The 13,629-nt window shown below is 42.7% G+C and overlaps 1 protein-coding gene across 1 annotated transcript in view; it reads left to right on the top strand.

Annotated features, from left to right (window-relative positions):
- SHISA6 (shisa family member 6) overlaps positions 1-13,629 on the top strand; it is a 254,479-nt gene that overhangs the window by 165,185 nt on the left and 75,665 nt on the right. The gene's annotated exons all lie outside the window — the stretch shown is intronic.

Raw genomic sequence — 13,629 nt, forward strand, 5'->3', positions numbered from 1 at the left:
GACAAGAGCAGAGCAGAGGGAGACAATCCCCTCCCTTGCCATGCTGCCACACTTCTGTTGGTGCAGCCCAAGTTACAGTTGGCTTTCTGGACCATATGCATACATTTCTGGCTCCTGTCAAGCTTCTCATCCACCAGCACCCCCAGATCCTTCTTCTCAGGGCTACTTCCAGCCTGTATTTGTGCTTGGGGCTGACCCAGCCCGGCTACAGGACCTTGCACTTGGCCTTGTTAAACCTCATGAGGCTTGCACAGGCACATCTCTCAAGCCTGACCTGGTCTTTTGGGACTCCTAAGCCTGTCAAGGTCCCTCTGGAATTTGACTTCCCATTCAGACATACAGCTACAGTAGAACAATGTAATTGCACACACAAGCATCCCTAATCACTGAGACAATGGGCAGACCCTGCTCACCTATGTTATTATTAAGGTTCCGGTTGTGTAATTCATACCAAGATTCCCTGAGCTCTTTCTGTCATTGGAGTTAGCAAGGGTGTTCTAGTTAGAACTTGCCAACACGAGTACAAGAATTGCACATTCTAGCCATAAATAAAAGTCAGTCTTCTGGCTGTATTTTTTTACTTGAGACCTAGTCTCTAATCTGACATTGCACTGAATTTCTAGAACACTTTGAAGATAAACGCAGTCTGAGAGCAAATCTTAAAAAGGGATGATAGGGAGGGGAAAGAAGTGTATCACAAATACTCTAACACCCCTTCCGGGTCCCATTTTGTCAGTCTTTCCATAGATAAATCAAAAAGACCACCAAGATGCCAACATATCTCTTGGTTGTATTATTTTAAGATGGATTTGTACCAAATACCCAAATAAATTGATTTTTAAGTCAACTGTGCAGATGGTTGCATAATGTTATTGACATTTAAAGAGAGTCAGAATTTTCTGTTCATTAAAAGTATTAAGGAAATCATTCTCCCATTTAATATCCCTTTAACAGTCTGATTTATTTTTCTAATGTATTCTGCTAGCAAGTGCCAATACATCAGCATTTTTCCTTGAAGTCAAAGCTTGGAAGGGTGAAATCTTCCAGATAATTGATGGATCATTAAAAGTCGTTATGAAGAAGAGGACAAAGTGGAGTCATGCTGGAATAATGCAATACTAAAAGTATTCTGGACCCATTCTGAAGATGCAGCCAAAAGCACTGGAGAGCTTGGTCCTATCTGATATTTATCCACTAAAACGTTATCTCTTATCACTTCATCAAGACTCATCTTACATGACCAAAACATCTCACTAAAAATCTGAATTGTCTTTTGGAGACAATTTTAATCCTTAATTGACTGCATAGGGAAATGGTGTTCCCACTGCAAGAACAGTTGCTTACTGAAGAGCTTGCGTCCTTAGCTGATGATGTGAGAATACTCCAGGAATTTATCTCCCAGACCAACCACTTCATCACCTTGACTAACCAGTGTGAAGGAATAGATGTCTGACATAAGCACCTCTTAACTCACAGTGCCAGCTTCTCAGAAAACTTAGTAGCATGCATACATGTACTACACTCTGCTCATATTACAAGGAACTTCTAAACTTTTGCTTAAATGTCGTTAGCCTTTCATTTGCTGTATGGTGCCCATATATCCCTCGGCACACTTCAAGCTTGTACTAAAGAAACTCACTGAAGAAACTATTATTTTTTTTGTGTGTGTGTTCTAATGATCTAAAATGCATCATTCTTCTAGCAGCGACTAGCCTACTTTTGAAAAAATAATAAAACAATAATATTAAAAAAAAAAAAAAAGACAGGAAAAGGGGCAAATTCTTGGAGCTAGCAGAAAAGCGAAAAAAGCTAGGGAAAATGACAAGGTAACTTAATAGCACTAAAAGCAGAGCTACTATAGCTGACCAGAGCTGTAATGTGATCTTTCACAAAACGTACCGGATCTGATGTCACACACAGGACTACATTCCATATAATTTCATATCATTCAAAACTAAACAAAGCAAAAAAAAAAAAAAAAACAACACCTAGTTCTGATGAATTCCATCTATTTTCTCAATGTAATTAATTGTATCTTAGCAAAGGGATAGCAACAATTATCCTACTTCTCTGGAAAGAATAAAGGTGGTAGCTGTGTCTCCTATGATATTCACAATAAACTGTAGTGAAGATGTGCTCCTCAGAGCCTTGTGTGAAACAAAAGAGTTTTGTTGACTGGAGACACCGGGGATCCATATGAACATCTACAGTGATCTTTTGCACAACCAGGCCATACACTTCACCATGTGATCAATGCATCTTTCTTACCTCTGCTAGCTGAGCTAGAGCATTTGATTTAATAAGAGACAGCCAGATCTTTGCTAAGGGCCTGAGAAAGGGAAAAAAGCCTCCACTGTGTCCTTTGAGAAGCCACTCCTTTTATCATTTGATATACCCATTACTTAATATCTTGTGACTAATTTCATACTTTGTCTGAAGAATATTCAAACATATATTCATTTTCCATGAACCCAGCATGAATTTAGATCACCAGAGTAATGCATAGGGTAACTGAGATTAACTCCCTGAGAAGGCTGGGCAGATATATTTTTGGTGGCATAAGACAGAGATAAGAGCTTTCTCTTTCCAATCTAGGTTGCAGTTTCTCCCATAGCTGGATTGTATGAATTGGGGTTCTTATGCAGGGCTTTTAGTTCAGGTTAAGTAACCCAAACTGGGAGGAAGGGTCAGCCTTTTCTGTACTTAAATGGCCATATTCCATTTTAGAAAGGAAAAATAAGGGAGCTTATTTTGGGGTTGATCTGAAGAACTCCTTGATGGTGGCTGCTGCAATTAGAGCTGGACTTGGCAAGGCAGTGGGGAACCTCTGGCCTTTCCCAGGCTTTTACTTTCATTCTAAATTCCTAATGAAATCTGTTTTTCCAGTGATGTTTATTAGTTACCTGGCAAGTCAAGGAATATTGTGTGCCATGAATAAATTACTTTTATACTTTTTGGAATTATTGACATGATTCCTGAAGTAAAATTTGCATTTAAGATTGTCTCTTCCAGAAATAGCTGGGGTTGAATGGTACGTGTTTATCACTTTTAAATCAAAGCATGTGGGGTGGCTCACCCTCAGCCAGCTTCATTACTGTTCTCATTACAGGATTTCCTACAAAGGTCACATTTAACTACTAAAAATAAATCCACAGCCCAAAAAACAATTGTTATTCAGCAAACAGTTTGAGAAAATATAGGCTACTCCTGTATTAAAAGTACAGATCCAGGTCACTGAGCTGACCTACTTAGGGGATATTTTAGGGCTTCCCAAAAGATTTCACGTCCTCCAAATGTCAATCTTATTTCAGTTCACACATCAGTATAAGTCTTCTTACTTCAGAGGAGACTGCTATTTAAATGTAGATTTTATCAAAGTTTAACCAGCTTAACATTTCTTATGAACAACTCATAGAAAGTTGAGATGAATTTGACTCCAGTGTTTAACAGCAATAACTTGATTAAAACTTAGTATTTTGGTCCCAGATCATATGACGGATTCAGACCTTGGTCCCTTGGACTGAGTGTGTAATTCTATCAAAACTAGAGAAAACTTGGTATGTGAGCAGAGTTAGACCTCTCTTTTTAGATGCTGTTGTTAGTGTTCTGATAGGAAGCACTTTCTGAACTCAGACAAGGGATAAGACTCAAGGAGGAACCTGATTTTCAACCTGATTTTCTAGCTCGTGACTAGGGTGTTAAAAGCCACAAACAGAAATCAGGAAGTCACAAGAGAATTGAAAAAGAACCCTTCTTCCAGCGAGGAGCAAAGACAGAAACAACACAGGAGGACCAAGGTTTAAGTCTCCCTCGTCAACATTTCTTGCCAGCTGCCCCAGGCAAGTGCCTGCTCTGTGCATTGGTTTCTATGCATCCTGTCCTGAAATGTTGTGCAGAAAGTCTGGCACTTCCCATGGGGTAGATAAGGTAGCAGGTACTAGGTATTCTCTCCTCTAAAAGCCTAGCTCACATGAAAAACAAGAAAACTGCTCCAAGTTGAGTGGACCTTAACAAACTTGACAAAATAAAACAAACAGAATCCCAGAATGGGCAGGGTTGGAAGGGACCTCTGAAGATCACCCAGTCCAACCCCTCTCAGAGCAGGATCACCTACAGCACCTTGCACAGGATGGCACCCAGGTGGATTTTGAACATCTCCGGAGAAGGAGATTCCACATCCTCTCTGGGCAGCCTGTTGTAGTGCTCTGTCACCCTCCCAGTAAAGTGCCCCCTCATACTGAGCTGGAAGCCCCTGTGCTTCAGTTTGTGCCCGTTGCCTCTCATTCTGTCACAGTGCACAACTGAAAAGAGACTGGCCCCATCCTCTCGACACCCTCTCCTCGAGTATCTATATATACATTACTGAGATCTCCCCTCAAACTCCTCTTCTCCAGGCTAAACAGGCCCAGTTCTCTCAGCCTGTCCTTGTGCAACAGGCACTCCAGTCCTCTCATCATCTTAGGAGCCCTCCTCCGAACTCGTTCTGGTATTTCTATGTCCCTCTGGTACTGGGGAGCCCAGAACTGGGCACAATGTTCCACGTGTGGCCTCAGCAGGGCCGAGCAGCTGGGGAAGATCACCTCCCTTGAGCTTCTGGCAACAGTCTTCCAAATGCAGCCCAGCATCCTCTCAGCCTTCTTGGCCACAAGGGCACATGCTTCCTCCCTCCCAGTCTGCCTGCTGTCCACCAGGACGGACCAGTCCCTCTCTGCAGAGCTGCTCTCCATCAGGTCATTCCCAGCCTGTAATGGTGCTTGGAGTTATTCCTCCCTAGGTGCAGGACCCTGCACTTGCCCTTGTTGAACTTCATGAGGTTCCTCTCAGCCCAACTCTCCAGCCCATCGACATCCCTCTGAATGGTGCACAGCCCTCTGGGCTGTCAGCCACTCCTCTGGGCTTTGTGTCATCAGCAGACTTGCTGAGGGTACACTCTGTTGCATCATCCAGGTTGTTGATGAGTAAGTTGAATGAGACTGAACCCAGTACTGACTCCTGGGGGACACTCATCTAGACCACGTTTCCTGAAACCAAACCAAACCGAACCAAACCAACCAACCAAACAAACAAACAAAACACAACTAGAAAACCTTATTTAAAAAAACAATAATCCAAAATTCCAATATTTGAAGTAGCTCTGATCAAGATGATTTTAAAAAGTCCTTCAATCTTCACAGCACATTTTTAAGTGCTACCAAAATCTGATCTTGTATACCCCACTTCCCCTGTCTTACAGCAGGAAGAATAAATCTATCCCTCCTCCTTCCTCATGATGGGAGCTAAGGACACAGGTGCAGATAAACTTAGATGGAGCAGAGACTCCATTAGGAGGATTACTTTACTCATTCTAGCAATGGCCTTCATGGGGAACAGAGGAACCTAGACAAAATCTCTGATCAGGTGAGGTGGCTCCCACCCCAGAGCTCTGCCCATCTTTCCTCCCCCTGCACAATTATCAGTCCCACTCTGGGTACACAGACTCTGCCTTCTGCTGATCATTCTCAGAGACTGCAATCTGCCTCCTTCTTGCCTCACAAATGTGCTTCTCAGCACTACCAAGACTACATTTTCCCTTTTTGAAATACCTTGTCTCTTTATTGTGTTCTGTGCCCCATGAAGAGCAAGGATTCTTACACTGAAAACTCAGATCAGTTTCTGACAACGTGCTTCCTAGTGACAATTCATGTATTGTTGTTTGAAGCATCTTTTTGATTAAACAAAGGTTTATGGGAGAGCATGCAAGTAGAATCTGGTTGCAGTTTAAATTGTGCAGGACACATCACTTGTAAGTGAACTGCCTACTGGAGCCTGCCGAAGAAGTATCTCCTGATGGGAGGGAAGCATAGCACAGCCATGATATCACAAGGGATTCTAATTAGCTAGTGACATTACTAGAGCAAGACCATTACACCCAGCCTTGTACATTTCAGTCTAATCACATCTTCAGATGGAGTAATACTTTAATATGCCTTAAGCTGGAATTGATTTTTTTTCATACACCAGGAATTAAAATCATGGCAAAAATGGATGGAAATTACTTAGCAGTTATCAAGAATTAAGGAAAATCTTTTATTATTAATCAAAGTGGATTTATATGTATATATATTAGTATTGAGCAGCTATAATATGTTTTGCCCTGTTTATTAACCAAGTTCAGCTGAGGATCAGACTCTTGGAATGGCTGACACTGGAGATGTCTGTTGTTTGCTATTGTATGACTGTTTATCTGCTTGCATCAGAACAACCCTCTGATGGATAAGTTGCCTTCCAGTGCTTTCAATTTGTGTAACAGCATGGTGCATCATGATGCCATTAACACTGAACAAAAGAAATCTATTAATAGAGAGGTCTGGATGGTCAATAACTCCTCAGCATGTATGCATGGTAAACACTCAAGATGCCCATACTAGTCATAGTTTGCTATGCTTCAGGTCTCTGGAGATTACTTTCAGAAGATCAGATATCTTTACATAACCTGCTACCACTGCAGAAGTCTCCCTGCAGCCATTCATCAGTCTCAAACACAGCATCTCAGCAGTTCAGTATCAACAGGCACCCTGCAGCCTCCCCTTCAGTGCCTAGTGGGTCCAGTGATCTTTCTGTTCACGGGGTGAAAGTGTTTCCTAGTGTCTGTCAGGGCATATTTAGTGCAAGCAATGTTCTGCCTGTAGTCTATTCATCCTTGTCCCTCTTCAATTCTACCTAGATGCTTCTCTTAAGACATTTTGCACTCTCTTGTGCTGCACATTTGGCCCGAGCTCTTTCACTGTTTCCATGGCATGTGCCCCTACACCTAGTAGTTTGTTGTGTTTGTTTTTGTCATTGTTGTTTTTAAACTTCCTTGATCTCAATTCACTATCAGTTCTGCCTTCCTCCCAGCCTTGCCAGGATTTAAACATTAAACATTTAAACATTAAACAAAACTGTCTTCTCTGGCCATCCTCCACAGAGCAATCCTCCCAGGCATCACCACTGTGTCTGGTCTTCCCCAAATTCACAGACAGCCACAACCCTTTTCCATTGCACCATCCAGATCCATGCAGAAAGTACCTGGAGTTATTTTACTCCTCCTCAGATCTCCTAAGTTTTTCTCTAAAACAGGTATTTTTCCACTTCACTCATGACTGCCTTTCCCATAAGAGACACACACTATCCCATGGGTACTGTGTCACAATCAAGAAGCTTAATATAAATCCACACAAATCAGACGTAGTTCACCAATACCCAAAAACTCTCATTATCTTTCTGGGACTCCCCACACCTAACCACTTTGCCTGAGAAGAAGGTCTGATATGGATTCCCATGTCTGCACTCTACCACACGGCTGCTCTATGGGCACTCCATCCTTTAACTCTTCCAGCATAGCCTATTAAGAATTTCGTCTGGTTTGTACTCACTGCCGGTGAATGTTTCTTGGAAAGATAGGGACCAAAACATGTTTTTACGTAAGGCCACCTGCTTCAACAGGCTGTGCACTCATATCGTGGTATTTCCTGCATGACTCATGCCAAAGCAGCTGCTGATGTAAAACTTTAATTGTAGCCACTTAGAAATTATAAAGCTCCCTGCCTGCTATCACAGTATTCTGATAATTAATCTTTATTAGTAATTAGTGTTGAGGTGATTTCAGACCTGTGAAGTCAACTTTCACAGCCACTTTGATGGAGAAAGTGCTGAGTAGCCTGGTAGATGTACTACATGGCCCGTGAACCTCTGACTCAAATGCACCACTTTGCATGGTCCTGCAAAGACCAGATCACAATCTAGAGCCAGGTCTTCCTGCAGCCTATATTTTGGCAGGGTCTTTACTTGCTGTTTATCACAGCTGGATGACTTTTTTCTACTTGGACTTGTCATTCAATATGAACTTTTTGGAAAGACCCAGATATCAGCTTTGCTGGGGAAGTCAGTAAGTTTGGGGTTTAAACAGACTGGGGAGTCACAGCTATAACTGATCTGGATGTTTAAGGACGCTTACAGTTATAAGGTACAAGTAGATGCAAAACACTATTTACAACAGCACCTAGGAAAGCTACTGTCTAATGACAATAAAAATCAATGGCTTAGTTGGAATATGTTTCACATTGTTGAGTCACTGGATGAGAAGAGAACAGTGTCTCTTGGATCAAGAGACTGGAATCAATGGCCTGGGTGCTATTCCTGCTTGGGTCTAGAATATTTCATACCTTCTTCCTGTTTTCCAGCAAAATTGATTTTTCTCAGTCTTTACACAGCAGCTTCAGCAGGAAGCCTGGAGACAATACATGCTCATTGTATGATCTGATGGTTATGGTGGATCCAGGTGACCAAGTGGGCAGGAGAAATCAGCCCCTTGTTCTGAATTACCTGTTGCATGGAGTTGTTCACAAGCCTTAGGCATGCTTAAATGGAATATTTTTGATATAAAACTACTGTGACCAAAGGTGATCTTTATGTTAACTGCATATGTTTTACCCTTGCTCAAGGGCTAATAAAAAAAAAAATAAATCTGCAGGTTGCTTTGCTTTCTTATCAGTCAGGCTGTTAGGAGATATATCTGAGATGTGGAATATGGTACTTGTTTTTCTCATCCATTTCTCCAGCGCCACCCCCTATCCCATCAAATTTATTTCTGTTTTCTTAACTCTTTCTTCTGCAACCTCATGTCAAAATAAATACAGTATTTCAGATGGCTTCTCATGAAAATTATGGCCATGTAGAGAGTGTCAATAACAGATAATGGCTTTCTATGCATTTCTGAAAATGATATTGGCCTCTTTTGATTCTCTTTCACACTAGAAACTTTATTGCAAACTTAATCAGATGTTTTGAAAAATACTGAAGCCGTGTAAATAGAGATTGACAGAAAAAATATCTTGGCATAAATAGAGCTGCAAAAATATGTCATTGAAGAAAGCAAGCTTAGATGGCTTGAATAGAACATTATCAAACCTCAGGAATAAGAAGCTGTTTCCCTCATGTTCTGTCAGAAACATCCTGGGAATACAGGTTCATGTATTTGGTTCAGCAAAATTTTCTGTTTTGTTGGTCCTGTATGTGTCATTCAGCACTGGTACTTCATCTGCTTCCATCAGTGGCTAGTTGCCCTTCCAAGAGGAAGGAGAGGTGCTAAAAGGGGAGATAAATGGTAGAGATCTTGGAGGACAGAGGTTCCCTCCTAAGAACTATCAAGTATTTGTGCAGTGTAGTTTGAAAAATTACAAAAAGTACTCATATCTGACTGAGATTAATTAGAACTCTAACTATCAATTTGCTGTGTAAGTAATGGTATTGCAAATAACGGATACACCTGTTGTATGTCAGGTCCCTCCTCACTCCTGTTTCTGAGCACAACCGTTTGACAAGGGTTGATTGGATTATATCAGTCATCCCAGCATACTCTCCCTCTCTCGTACTTCTTCTTATACATCTGCTTTAACAAACTGTGATATATCTACAGAAATCATGGTGCTGTGTATGATATGCCCTGACAGCCAGCCAAGATAAAGGATATATGGGGGGATTTGCCACTGAGCACTTATTAATTGTTGTTATCTATCTGAAATCAGGTGAATACCCCAGACAGTATCCCAGGACACCACATCTTTTCAGCCACTCCCTGAATAAAGATTACCTGAACATTTGACATAAGAAATAACAACACTTTCAAATGGCATTGCTGGAGAGGAAAAAAGCTCAGGAAGTCCTATTATTCCCTTTGCTCAGAGACAGTGGTTTTCAAGTACCAAGGGAAACAAATGGGACAGAAAGACAACTTAGGGACACCATGCCAAAGTCAGGCTGACTTGTGGGTCCTCATGGTCCTGCCCTGTATCACTGGTGAAGGGCTCTTGTCTCGCAGCAGCAATAGTTGAACATCACCTGCTGATGCTGATGTTTAGGTGTAACTGCTCGCTATCTGATTTCTTTAGTCTCCTCTTTGCTTGTGCCCTGCCCATTCCTCAGACTTCATCTGCCTGTTGTCTGCTATAGCTTTTAAGGTATTTAATTCTGTAGCGTGTTTGATCCCATCTACTGGCTTCTGGAATGAGTGGTGTGAAAGTATTGCAAAAGTTGCATCATGGCTGTAGGTTAAGACTCTAGATACTCACTGCTCATTGGGAACTGGCAAGTATCCAGCACTGTTTGGGCCTAGGAGCAGTCTGGCACAGAATTCATGCAATTAGCCTTAGCAAGAGGATCTTATGTCTCCTGAGGCTGAGCTGTAGGTGTGTGCTTTTATATGCTGCACCAGGTGGAGCCAATGTCTCAGGACAGTTTTTACCCTGGTACTGTCTGGATTCATTGCTTTGTAGGTGGTCATGGGAAGTCTGTACTCTGTGTTAGAAGTGCTAAGCACACAGTACCCCTCTCTAGTTATACTGGCCAGTACGTGGCCAACAACCTTCTTGTTTTGCTGTAGGAGAGACCAATCATTTAGATTAGTATTGAGAAAGGTTTTGAAGAAAAATCTGGGAAAAAAAAAAAAAATCAATAAAATTTTGAGAAAGTGGTAGCCTGGAGATCCAATCCCAGAGCCATCAGTCTAAGCTTCAGTTAGACCAGATGTCAAGGATAACAGGAAGTAACAGATTCCCACTGAAACATTTGTGTATAATACAGTACTTATTCTTGTTCAGAAGTCAGAAGATTTTAACTGGGTTGAGCTGTGTCTAACACCTTCTATTCAGTGACAGCCTGGCGAGTGAAAATTCAAAGAGAAGGTATTAGAAGAAAGACAGAAGACACTTGTAACAGCAGGAACAGCAAAATATTGATGGGCTTACAGTGCTTACCCAGATCTTAGATTATGGTGTCCATCTTATGGCAGGTACTCATATGCACCAACAAGAAATAAAAAGGCAGTGATAATAATTGTTTCTGTGAGTCACCAAAGGATTCTGAGGAAGACGCAGGGCAGCCCAGCCAACCAATCCAAATTGAACCTGGGTAACTCAAGCTCTGCTGCAAATATACCAGTAAAATAAAGCCTTGCAGAAGAATGCAAACAATTAGCTGATGCACCAGCATTTCATTGGACACTTTAGAGCTGTACAAACCTTTGTAGAATCTAGAAAACTTGACTGTCAATCACAGCACCACTGTCTATTTAAAAGGAAAGGAAGGAAGGGAGTGTTTTGTAGAGAGAACTCAGAAAATACTTCTCTCTTCAGTGGTCATCCCAGATGCAATAATTCTGGACGGACCCATGAGGAAACCAGTCTTGTGTTGGAAGACTTTATTTCAGGGTGTGTCTCTCAAGTCTGACAGCAGTGACTCCCTCAGGACTGTATCTCCAAATCCTTGTCTCCAGGGTAACCAGTGATGCGAGGGCTCCAAAAGTGTCTGTGAGAAAAAGGACATGAAAGTCCAGGCGGCTGAGTCTAGCCAGAGATGCTGAGCAGGGAACCTAAGGGAGAAATAGGCATGTCTGTCTGCTTCATTGCAGCTTGTGTCAATTACCATGAGCATCTACCAGGAACAGATATTGTTTTGTTAATACTGCATATTACTGTTGCCAGAATGATTTTTTCTCTGAATTTCTGGTTAACAAGATGTTAGTTCAGTCAGAAACCAAATTTCAAAAACAACACTTCCTGTGAAGTGTAAATCCTGGGTGTGTGGCTGCTCTTCCTGAAGACTTACAGACCATATCTTTGCACGTTTTGTTGTGATCAAGAATTTCTGGACCTCAGCTCTGTGTTTTGCTTTCTGTCTCGTCTGTGCATCTGTCGGTCTCTGTCAAATTCAAATGCTATTCTTTCTCATAAATGGATCTGAGGCTTCTGCCTCAAGTCTTAAGGAAATTATGATTACTTGGAATTTGTTGGGTACCAGTGTAGGAGTGGACCAACCAAGTTGTTGCAAAGTCCATATCAAGCTTGCTTACTAAGTGGTTCTTCTGAAAGGTACAAAGTGTCACAGTATCTCTGGGAAGGAGGGATGGAGTTTGGCCAAGAGGGAGAGATTCCTGTCTCTGGATGGAGATAAGAGGGCTCAGAGCCTCCCCACCACCTGGCCTGCATCCCAGCAGCTCCTTCCAGGGACAGACAGTTGTCATCAAGCTCTTTGTCTCTCCAGGGATATAGAAAGGTCTTTGCTTGATACCTTCTCTTACTCAGAATATATCTTGTGCACAGCAGGGAACAAATTCAGAGATTTTTTTTTTATTATTATTTTTAAACGTCCTGTTAGTTTTCCAGACAGCTCTTCCACTGTCTTCTGCAGAGTAAAATGAATGTCTCAGTGTTGAAGTGTCTGCTTCAGTGGTGCTTTCTGACCTCAGCTGTCTTGTATCTTCCAGCTTATCGAAAACAGGCTAAAATTTATGCCTGATCTAAAAGCAAATGTTTTCAGGCTGTTGAGCAAACAGATGCATTCTGCTTCTAGTCACAGGTGGGGTGAAAGGTGAAGTGACCCTTCAAGGGTACCAGAGTGTCCAGGGCTTGCTGAATCTGCACTAGGGATCTTCAGAAATATTGCCCTTGTGCTAAACTAGTTGCATGGAGAAGGAGCTTCTGCCTCTTACTAATGAACTCAATTTTCACCTTCATTTTGCATTGGGGCAGTAAAAATAGGAGTAGAGAGGAAAGAGCTAACCTGCAGGAGAAAGCATCCCAGGGCTGCTTCTCTGGGTAATGCAGCAGCAGATGTCTGTCAGAAGTCTGTCACTACATACCTGGAGCAGCCCAGGAGGGAGAGAGAGAGACAGCAGATGTGAATATATCCACAGCCACCACACAGCAGAGCAACACCAAGCAAAATATCCTCCAGTTCTGTTCCAGACCTGGCTTTGTTTTAGGCAGGTGAAACAAAATCTTCCCTGTGATGGCACTGCATGTGGTAAGCTTTGACATCTCCAGCTGCATGATTCCACCTGCTGGACTTGGTTTTCAGAGCCATGCATCAGAGGATTGAAGACTTGCTGCTCGAGGCCAGCTGGGCTGTGGTGTGCAGGAAGTCATTGCTGACTGCTTTTGGTCCTGTAACACAGGACCAGGCAGACGTTAGCTTTTACTCCACTGAGTGGAAAATGCCGCCGCATGGAGTTGTTGAAATGGGAGCAGTGTCTGGGCAGCTTTATGTTCTGAATAAGAGAACATGAGATGCAGTGTTGAAGTATTGAAGTTTAAAGCATAGGGTAAACAAGTCTATCTTATGATGTGGGAGCTCAGTCATTGCTCTTGAAACAGATGTTTTGAGGAAAGCATTAATGCTGTCTCAGAAATGCTCTCTGCCTGGAGACTTGGGGACTCATCCCAGCCATTCTCTTCTGAAAAATCATTGAGGAGGCCTTAAGTCTTCGCAATGACAGTAAAGAGAGAACCCCTCTTCTTTCTCACATCAGACTTCCCCTCGCCTGGCCTGCTGCATTTCTACAAGAAGGATATGATGACTGTATTGGCCTTACGTGGCAAGGGTTTGGTGGTGAGGGGCTGCAGGGGGGACCTCTGTCAGCAGAGCCCAGCAGCTGCCCCATGTCAGACCAGAGCCAGCTCCAGCTGGCTCCAAAAGGGACCTGCCACCCAGAGCCAGTGGAGGAGCCCTCGGTGGAGCAGGTGGATGTGGCCTGGAGGAGGCTGTGGCCCATGGAGAGCCCCCACAGGAGCAGGCCCCAGGCTGGAGCTGCAGCCCGTGCAGAGGAGCCCACGC

This window comes from Anas platyrhynchos, chromosome 19 (assembly GCF_047663525.1).
Source record: "Anas platyrhynchos isolate ZD024472 breed Pekin duck chromosome 19, IASCAAS_PekinDuck_T2T, whole genome shotgun sequence".
NCBI classification, from domain to species: domain Eukaryota; kingdom Metazoa; phylum Chordata; class Aves; order Anseriformes; family Anatidae; genus Anas; species Anas platyrhynchos.